This window comes from Parasteatoda tepidariorum, chromosome 1 (assembly GCF_982258835.1).
Source record: "Parasteatoda tepidariorum strain Cologne lab strain chromosome 1, Ptep-v5.0, whole genome shotgun sequence".
Taxonomy (NCBI): domain Eukaryota; kingdom Metazoa; phylum Arthropoda; class Arachnida; order Araneae; family Theridiidae; genus Parasteatoda; species Parasteatoda tepidariorum.
In genome coordinates, this window is record NC_141755.1 from 59,963,555 (window position 1) to 59,972,873 (window position 9,319).

The 9,319-nt window shown below is 26.3% G+C and overlaps 1 long non-coding RNA gene across 2 annotated transcripts; it reads right to left on the reverse strand.

The window, feature by feature from the left end:
- Window positions 1–2,959: 2,959 nt before the first annotated feature.
- LOC147816469 (uncharacterized) lies at window positions 2,960–8,499 on the reverse strand. 2 transcript variants are annotated; one of them, XR_015434448.1, is made up of 4 exons: window positions 8,419–8,481; window positions 7,122–7,202; window positions 5,889–5,964; window positions 2,960–3,121 (listed from the first exon to the last, which is right to left on the reverse strand). It is a non-coding gene; the product is annotated as an uncharacterized LOC147816469 (long non-coding RNA). The 2 variants fall into 2 exon arrangements; XR_015434450.1 differs by lacking the exon at window positions 7,122–7,202 and having other exon boundaries at window positions 8,419–8,499.
- Between the last annotated feature and the right edge of the window lie 820 nt (window positions 8,500–9,319).

Genomic DNA, 9,319 nt, shown 5'->3' on the forward strand with positions numbered 1-9,319 from the left:
GACCGTGAGCGGAAATTGTTTAACCAATAAAGAGCACAGGAGAATGAAGTGAACAAGAAAGAATGAAGTGAGGAATAGATGTGACTAAAGAAGTATGGGATATATCAAATGTAATAAAAATAACTAAGCCGTCTTAAGAACCACTGCTCTGAGAATCAAAGTAGTAGCAAATAGTATAAGAAAACAAAATTCTTGTTAATTGGCCTCAAGTTTTAGCTATTTTCTTTTTAATCACTTAATTTTGAAAAGTTTCAGGTTTTCCATACTTAAATGCAACGTTTCCCCATTATAGAGAAAAAAATCATGATTTTATAGCTGAAGTTTAATTATCAAAAGCGATATTTGTAACATAAAATTAGTCTTTTGAGTTTTGAAATAGTTCACAGGAGTCCGATTATAAAAATTGTTTTTCTTTCTTTCAAATTATAATTTTCAGTTCTAGGTATAAATGTTTTATAGAGAGAATATATATCTTAAAAACCAGTAAATATTTAAAAATACAGAAAATTTTAAGAATATAAAGCTTAGATAGAAATTCAAATAAGATCTTTCGACCATCCAAACAGACATTGACTTTGAACTCAAATTATTTTGATAGATAATAAATTATGGTAGTATATTCTTAAAGATTCAGAGCTATCTGCATTTCACAAACATCTAGATGATACAAATTGTCCTGCTTGGTATCAAGGATCCTTGATAAAAGGCAAAGCGAAATAATGTTAGAGGATATCCGTAAGAAAGAATAAAACTCTATCATCTCGACATCCGTTATCAACATTCGAAAAGAAACATCCCCGAACACTCTTCAAACGAAATCCCTCTCCTCATACATTTTGACTTTCTGCTTCTGGAAGAACAGATGAAATGAATCCCTGATAAAGGATTTCTGGAGGAATTATCTGTAATCGCCATCTTGAGAGAGGAGATGAAACAAGAAAAATCACGGAAATAGACAAGTGTATCGTGAATTGAAATCTTAATTGGGATGTCCGCTTCCGGAAATAGAGAAAAAAAGTGTTTCCATGGTCATTTTTCATACAGAATAATGATTATTTTTTCCGTAGATATTTCACATATGTTTTAGTGTGCATTTTAAGCACTTAATTCACAAAAAGGGGCATTATAAGAAACTATATCTATTGTATGAAAGCTGCTGTTTGTTATAATTGAAGATTTGGTTATGATTTCAGTAAAATTAATAATAATATATGACTTATTAATGATAATATTTGATAAATGTGCTAAAATTTGGTATTTTAGTCATGTTACCTGAAAATATGGCATAATATTTTTTTTGGAAACAAACAAAACTTTATTGTAAACAAAAACAAACACATAAATACAAAGAATTTGTATTTATATGTTTCGTATTTGTATAATTCGTCGCCAAGATAAAAATCCTGTCCAGGAGACAGAGAAAGGTAATACAATAAGTGTAAAATGGAAATTTAAAACATATATATACAGTGCAGAACCAGTTATCCGGAAATTAGAAAACCGGAAAACCAAAAAACCGGAACGAAATTCGATAAATTTTCCTCCATTTTTAAAGAAATTAATTTTTTTCCTCATAAGATTTTAGGATTTTTCTTTCTTTTTTGAAAGATGTTTATCATACCATCATTTTAGAAATAATCATTACTGTATTACTTCATCGTTTTTTCTTCTTTTTAAGATTATTTCCAAATATTATTTTTTTTTAGTTGAGTTTAACAATAAAAAAACGGCTTTTTGTAGCGATTCAGAAAACCGGAAAAATCAGTTATCCGGAATACCCAGGTTAAAATTTTTGCTGGAATTTGTTTGCTAGACAAGCATATAATGCTATGTACCAGCTAAAATACCAGCATATACTACCATAAATCTTTGCTGGTTCCAGCATAATTACTAGCATTCCATACCATGAATTGGCACACTTTATTGCTGGTCCAGCATACAGAAACCAACTTGTGTTGCTTGAATATCTTGCTGGTCCAGCATAATAAACCAGCTTGTGTTGCTTAAATATCTTGCTGGTCCAGCATACATTAACCAACTTGTGTTGCTTGAATATCTTGCTGGTCTAGCAACAATCAAGACCACAACTTGCTTGTTTTTTATGCTTTACTAGCAATAATTCCATAGCAACAGATGCTTTTTTTATTGCTATTCCAAGCATAATTCTCTACCAACAGTTGCTTGAATATCTTGCTGGTCTAGCAACAATCAAGACCACAACTTGCTTGTTTTTTTATGCTTTACTAGCAATAATTCCATAGCAACAGATGCTTTTTTTTATTGCTATTCCAAGCATAATTCTCTACCAACAGTTGCTTGGAATCTTTGCTATTCTAGCATAAAAATCCGACCACCAGTTGCTTGAAATCCCTGCTATTCTAGCATTACTTTCCTACCACCAGTTGCTTGAAATCTCTGCTATTCTAGCATTACTTTCCTACCATCAGTTGCTTGAAATCTCTGCTATTCTAGCATTACTGTCCTACCATCAGTTGCCTGGAATCTCAGCTATTCTAGCATTATTTTCCTACCAACAGTTGCTTGATAACTTTGCTATTCCAGCATTACTTTTTTTACAATCAGTTGCTTTAAATTTTTGCTATTTATATCACTATTATTAATTTCTTATAATCTTTGCTATTCTAGCATTAATTTTCAAATTGTTGCTTTAAATTTTGTTATGTTTAATGCTTTCCTACTAGCAATTATTTTTACTCTTTCTCTACTATGAAGCCCACCTCTCAGGCTTGCTTTTTAACAGTAGGATTATTATGTGTGTATCTAGGATCCCTTTTTTTTTTTTTTAACAAATATTAAATATGGTGCAAATATACCTTTTTTGATATTAAATAACAAAACCACAGCTGTATGTCTAACCACAACTCATTTAAATTTTGTGTAAAATATATAATTACCAGTAATCATTTGATTGATATTCATATAAGAGAAGACAAATAAGAAAACTTAAAAAAGATTTATTTTGTTTAAGAATCATTAACTTTAGCAATATTAAAACATATATCCTGGATTTTATCAGATATATATCTGTTTCTTTTCTTCATAGCCTCCTCCATTTCTGTGGCAGTAACTCCTCTTTTCATTAGATATTCTCTCATCTGACCTGAAATAAAAATAAAATGTTAATATGGAAAAAGGCAAATAAAAATAAAAACAAGTTTTTAAAAAACAATAGCACTTGGAAAAGTCTTAACTTTGCTAAAAAAATCTGTTTGTTAAAGAGCAAAAATATTCCAGGTGTGGATGAATTGATGTCTATTTCTGAATAGTTAAAAGCTGAACTTTGTAGTAGTTCTGGTAGTTCTTCAGTAAAAAATAAACAACAAATTTTTAAATCTTTACAAAAATTTCAATTAAGACAATATTTAGTTTGACTTTCACAATTTTAAACATTTATGTAGCATCTAAGTGATATTTTAAACATCTTTCACTGTAAAATTTTACATTAAGTAGCAGGAAAGCTTCTGCAATTTTTTATATGAGCATGTTAGTCGCTACATTGCCTTTACCTGGGTGACAAGTATGTTGTGTAATCCCTGCCATTCAGATATGTATGACGTTCTTTTTTTTTTTTTAAATTAATAGAATTTTCAAAGCAATTTATGAAATAAGCTCTGAAATATAAATATTGGATATATAACACAAAAATATATGCATTATACATTATTGGTATTATCTCATTACGTCCTGACAATATTTGAATTTTGGCCTCATAAGAAACTGAAGCGAATACTCCAATAAAATAGTAAAGTTAAACAACAGAATCTATGTTTTAACCAAATAAACACCTTTTTCGTATCTAAAAACTTAGTGTAGGGAAATATTTTATCAAATTTATAACAAATAGAACTACACTGTCTCCACTACTTAAATTAGCAAAGTTGCAAAAGGCAGAGAGCATATTGTAATTAAAACTGTTGTGATCAGGATTAATTAATGATATCAGAGCCAAAGTAAAAACAGTCATTTATGTAATTTCAATCAGACACATTTGTTAAGGCATTCATAAATTAATAAAATAACTTTCAACTTATAAATTAAAATAGTTCTCATAACACACTGTTACATTCCCAGTCTTTGCCAATGCAGTCAAAGGAAACAGAATATAAACAAACAATATGACAAATTTTGAGACTTATAAAGAAGTCAGGCTTCAGAATATATTTTTAGTAAATGGATTGACATTTACTTTCCTTCTTTTGCTAATACTATTGACACTGAAATAAAATTTCAGATGATTAATTTTAATTTAATTGATTTTAATTCAGATAACTGGTAAGAAAGGCAAATGTTATATTATTCAAAAATTACAAAGATGTTAAAATCTCAATTGTGAGTTTTTTTGTAATTTATTAATGCATCTATTGCACAGCAGTATACACCTTTTATGTTATAAAAAAGTTTATCAAATGAATAAATACCTTACTCAATAAGCAATGCTTAAATATGCTAAGACCATTTTACAAGGAGTAACCCTATATTTATTTATTAGGAGGAGTAACCCTATTAATTCCTTTTTTTTTTCTAAAAGATTTTCTGTAAAATGGATTGAGTAATAAACTCTCAAAATAAAAGTAAAATTTAAAGAAAAATAAATATTACTTGATTTAGTATATACTAAGGTTAGTTGGTTTAAATTAGATATTTTAATTTTTTTAATTACAAAGTCATACAAACATTGTTTTAAATTATTTTAATATTTTCAAAATGCTTTTTTTTTTACATTAAGATATTTTAACAAAAAATATTTAAAATTCATTTGTCTTTCCATTTTATATTTAATCTAATGCTACACTGTGTTTTTAAGAGGATGTCATACCATGGGAGTAATTTTTCATCACAAATTTTGTTTCAATTCCATAACTAGACCTGAAAAATAACTGCGCACCACTGTGGGAAGTCAAAAAAAAAAAAAAAAAAAAAAAAAAAAAAAAAGGAGAGAGAGAGAGAGATGAAATTTAAATAAAAAAAACTAGTACCTTTTCCCAATCGTTATATGCATATAGTATACATATAACCATTTAATGATCCAAAAACATCAAAATTGAGACTCAAGATAACAGAATTTTCAATTCTATGTCTCCATTATGACTTGTACAGTACTCTGTCAAGCTTTTTCTGAACGATACTTATTTTGTGAAAATTTAGACATAATTTTTGAAAATTAAAAATTATATTAAAAAATCAACACACAATTATAATAAAAATATGGATTTATTGTTTCCTACGATACACATAATAAAATTTTAAGAAAAAATACTTTGTGAAACGACCATTTTTTCCTGAAGTTGAATTTGTGAAGGTACCGCTAAATGGTAGTAAATTCGGTTTGGACAGACCCCTGTTGCAGGTAACTTAAATTTTACTGATGGATCAAAATTTTGATGCTTCAGTATCTATCAATTTGGCTTGGAAAGATTCATGTGGAAGGAGAGTTCCATCACAATTCCCATATTTCAAAGTTGCAAGGAATAGATTAAATGTATTTTGCCTCTCCAAATATTTAAAAAGAAAGTTCTTTTAATTTAGTATGTTTAACAAATTTTTCACATATTTATATTTTTATTGTTAAATAAACTTTTTATAGTCATATTATCTCTAATATGAATCTTTTGCAAAAATATATTTTAAACTAAGTAAAAAATGTCCAAATGAAAAGGACCTATTGCTATCAATTACAGAAAGAAAAAAAACGGGGGAAATAATTCTTGGAGTTTTCTTTTTCCACAACATAATTTTGTTTAAAGTTTCCTTAAGCAAAGCAACCCCTCATTAAAAACAATCATCCCTCCAACACAAACACTAGATGGCGTGTTTAAAACCTTGATTAACATACAATTTTAAACTAAATACTTAAGTACTTCACTTACTTCCTGCCAATTCTCACACCCTTCTGTCCATGCTGTCAGTTTATTGGCTCCTGTAATGTCCTCTTCAATGGATTTTCTAAATCAAAATAAAACATTCACATTATAAATTTAAAGTTATAAATATTCATAAAAAAATAAGTTTTATAAATAGTTATTGGAAAATGGGTGATTAACCAAATTTAATATGAATTGTATATTCTGAGAAAATATACATATTTCTAACTGAAATGCTAGGTAGAAAACATAAGTTAGTTACTCTAAGTTAAGTCACGATTAGAGCAAATGAACACATAAAGAATAAGTATTAAAATTTAAAAGTATTGTTCATTGGTTTAAGTCTCAACTTAAATAAAAAATTTTTAGAGAAATCAGCAATTTCAAAATTCATGAAGCATTCAAATACAAGTTTTTCCAAATATCCACTGATATTCATAGCTTTGAAATTTTTGTTAATATATTGCTGTGTTAATAAAGCAAAATTGCATTAATACTCGGACGGCAATAAATTATAGCATTTTCTAAATAACAGTATAATAGAAAAAAAATTTTGGTAAAAATTTTTTAGAACTACGAACAAAGTAAAAATATGTTTTTTTTTTTCATCCTTCATTTACGTCTTCATTACAAAAAGCGGTATTATTTAAAAGAGAATGGATTTATTTTGCAAAAAGCATTTCAACTAATTCCTATAAAATACAATCCTTATACACCATATTTTCATTATAATATAGGAATGTCACCTTTTAAAGTGAAAATACAGCAGGTAGATTAACTAAGAGCCACACATGTATTTGCTCATGTAGACAGCATATATGCTAATTTTTATGTTCTACGAGTTGTGATCAGTAAATTCAGTGTAATTTTTTTATCAGTAAACTTGATAATATGTTTTCAGAAAATCAAATACTTTTAATTGTTAGACACAAAATAAAGAGCACAAATAAAGAGCATATAGAAGTGGTTATTATAACTAAAAGCACAATTCAAGAGTCTGAATATCGTATTAAATGTAATCAGGATTTTAATAACCACATAGCGATAGTAGTTTTAACTGTCTAAAAGCAGTCAAAACCCCATTTGAATTTATAAAAAATTGGAGAAAATAAGGTAAAACTAAGCGTAATCACTGAAATTTGCATAATAACACAATAAAAATATTTGCTTTTTTAAAACCATTTGAAATTCCAGAGCAATAACAATGGAAAAAGCAATTGAGAAACAACATAGATTTACTTGTGTTTAGAAGCTTTTCCTTTGTTGCATATCAACAGTCAGCAGGCTACATCTGGCTCACTAGTCGCAGGCTGTGCACTACTATAATATTTCAAATATAGAGCAAAAGAAACAGCATTAAAATAAATAGAAGTAGATACCTACACTAATAAAAATAAATCTAATTATAGATGAAAAAGCTGAAGATAAATTCACAACACCTTTTGTTATAGTGATTTTATTTTAATCAACCAACTTAAATTTTTTAAAATTTCCTACATTTTCTTTTTGTTTACTTTGCAAAATAATTTTTTAAATCCCGGCTGTGAATTCGTGAATTTATTATAAATCAATTTAAACATTTCTAATGTTAGCTATAACAAAATTAAAAAAAAAATATTGATTACATTGATATAACAATGCTCAAGAAAATTAATGATTTTTAAAATGTTTTAGTCCTTACATATTTATTAAATTTTTTTTTTAAATGTATTTACTTTATTAAAAATAAGGAAATGCCATTGACAAATCAAGCATGTTTTTCAAAAAGATTCAAATAAAAATAGTTAGGTTAAAAATAAATATTTGAAATAATTGATAGACATTTTTTATAGACTCTAATTTGTAATATATTTTTGGTAATTCTAAATCACAAATTTGATTCATTATTAAATTGTTCAAATTATTAATTGTAAATCACAAAATTGTTCATTATTAAATACTCTGAAATTAAAATTCAAAAGTTTTGTTTACTTAATATTTCCATTAGAAAATATTATCTTAAATAAAATAAAACAGTTAATTTTTTTTTCCTTCTTTTTACAAAAAGAATTTATTTTAACATTACATTTCAATAGAATAGGACAACAGCAAGCCAAAATTTTAATCATAACTGCGAATAAATAAATTTTAAAATAAAAAATTATTTTAATAGAAATTATACAAACGTTACTTTAACATTATCTTCAAATGCTAAAACTATTATACAACATGACGCAAACAATTAGAGAAATTAAATATGATTTAAAAGCTAATTTCGTCACACAAAAAAATTAGGACGGTAATATAAGTATTTAAGATGCAACATTTTTACTGTAAACTAAAATAAGACTTAAACAGAATCTTTCTTAAAAGAATTCAAAATGTAAATAGACTGCTAAGCCTAACATGATTGCAATTCAATGCTAATAACAACATTATAATATAGATAATAAATGCGCACGCATTATTTAAATGAAACTCAAATCAACTATTAATAATAAAGATAAAGTACATTTAAATAATAGTGATAATAATAAATAACATAAAGAAAACTCACCTCATTCATATGAATCTGCCGCCGCCATGTGTGTAAACAATTGGAGCAAGGTGCAAACGAGTTTAGTCATGAAGAGAGCGCTCCAGTTTTACGGATCAAAAGTTGAAAAAGTTCAGTAAAAATTGACTAATTGAAGGGAGTAAAAGAACGTTCAGTCTATTTAGTCTCAGAGAGCGCATTTTAATAGAATTTTATTAAAATGTACATTTTTTTCTTTTCTTTTTTTTCTATGTTATTACTTGAATGCGCTTTTTATATTGCATATAAATATTTATGAGAAAAGCAACAAATAGAAAAAACAAATTAACTCAATTTTCTTTATATAATCGATGAAAAATAGTTTTATTGAATAAAATTTTCAACTTTTTAATTATTTATTTTATTAAGAAACAAATTTATTATGACATTCAGTTATTTATTTAGTTTATCAAAAAATTAAAAAAAACATCAATTTTTTTATTTATTTTCCTTTTTTAAACTATCTCGTATTAATTTCCGAGTTGTTTTCTATCAATTATTTATATATAATTAAGGGTTTTATGTTCCTTGTAATAATAAATAAATATTTTAAAATAAATCTACATATTTAATAACTCTATATAAACATATTTAATAAAATGCATATAGATAATAAATAAATATATATTTTTTTATCTAGTTATCACAAAAATGTACTGTTTCTTAACTTTACATTCACTAAAAAAAACAGTTTTTGATATTTGCTTTCGAAAATAATGACAGAATTGTGGCAATGACAACAATTATGAAGAAAAAATAAATAAATAAATAAGGACAACATTGTTCTAACAGTTTTTCTTTCTCTCTTTTTTTATGTACTTGCACATTAATTAAATGCTGGCTAATATGAAGATTTTATTAAAGCTTTTAAAAGCTTTTATTG